Source organism: Elephantulus edwardii, unplaced genomic scaffold (assembly GCF_000299155.1).
Source record: "Elephantulus edwardii isolate Elephantulus edwardi_28Jun2011 unplaced genomic scaffold, EleEdw1.0 scaffold00033, whole genome shotgun sequence".
NCBI classification, from domain to species: Eukaryota; Metazoa; Chordata; class Mammalia; order Macroscelidea; family Macroscelididae; genus Elephantulus; species Elephantulus edwardii.
The window spans coordinates 6,293,634-6,295,071 of NW_006399783.1; the positions used below are offsets into that span (position 1 = coordinate 6,293,634).

The 1,438-nt window shown below is 36.2% G+C and overlaps 1 protein-coding gene across 1 annotated transcript in view; it reads left to right on the plus strand.

Annotated features, from left to right (window-relative positions):
- Positions 1–1,438, plus strand: part of RARS (arginyl-tRNA synthetase) — a 43,593-nt gene that overhangs the window by 11,271 nt on the left and 30,884 nt on the right. The gene's annotated exons all lie outside the window — the stretch shown is intronic.

The following is a 1,438-nucleotide window of genomic DNA, read 5'->3' on the forward strand; positions in this document are numbered from 1 at the left end:
TATATTCCCAGTTGTGGAGTTGCTGGGTCAAATGATATTTCTGTTTGCAACTTTTTGAGAAAGCGCCATACTATACAGTGGCTACACCATTTTACACTCCCACCAATAGTGAATAAGTATTCCAGTTTCTCTACAACCTCGCCAGCATTTATTGTTTGCTGTTCTGTTAAATTTTGCTATTCTTACTGGGGTGAGATGATATCTCATAGTTGTTTTAAAACCTAAATTTAAAGAAAGAGTTGGCGGAGGAAACAAGATTTAAAATTTAAATTTAAATAAAACCTTTTCACAGTAGTCAGACAATTGAGAGCGGTAGTTGGTCTTAAAACCACTCACTTAATTTTGATATTTTCCTCATGCTGTGTACAATATCACTGTGTCTAATACAATATTAGAAAGTGGATTAAAAGGTAGCCACCTGTTGACTATTCTGAAAAGGATCATAATAGTCCTTTATAAAATGAGAAGTAAATGTAGGGAAAAACTCTACAATCATAAAAATGGCCAAACATTTGGTGTGATAGAGAATGGTAGGACCCCCTGAGACTGTGGCCTTTAGTCACCCAATGAGCCTTTACCTGATCTCACTCCTGTGGCATACCTTTCAAAAAACAATAGACAGGCCTATAATGTGAACAGTAACACCAGGGAAGTACTCAGTTCTTTGAGCAATCAACTACGTGCTCAAAAGGACAACCTTTACCTAGGGATAAATCTCAGAGGCAGGAAAGAAGAGGCTAGAAGGATTAAATAGAAATAAGAATTATAGCAGATGAAAAAAGGGCTGTTAACACTGAGGGGATTGTAATTACGATCATAAATGTGTATGAATGGTTGACTAGAAAAGCCATTCTCATCACACAAATCATAATTTAAAAATTGTTTAAAGTTAACCATCTGTCAAATAACATCCTTAGCAAATATTTTATGCCACTTTGGTATTTTGAGGTGAGGCTGGCTTCTTTTCTTTTTAGTCAAGAGTTGGTTTTTTCTCTTTTCCATTTTCCATTTTTTTGTTTTTATTTTTTTTAATTGAGATTTTAATGAAAGTTTATGTATTTCCATTCATTCATTGGATTCAATTTGGATTTCCATTCATTCATTGTTGCACATTTTCCTCCCTGCCCACCCCTCCCCCTAGTTCGCTTTTCTCTTTGAAAAGAAAAAAAAATCTTTGGTTATTATAAAATCCTACCCCTAGTACTCAAGAGCAACAGTGTCTCTCTGGAGACTAAGGTGCGTCTGATACATGGTCTTTGTAATCACTTATTGTACATCAGAGAGTTGGACAATGACTAGGGAGGATAGAAAGATAATTGATGCCTTTGAGCTGTGGTACTGGAGAAGAGTATTGAATGTACCCTGGACTGCCAAGAAAACAAACAGATTCATCCTGGAGAGGGTTAAACCAGGTTACTCCTTGGAGGCAAGGATTCTG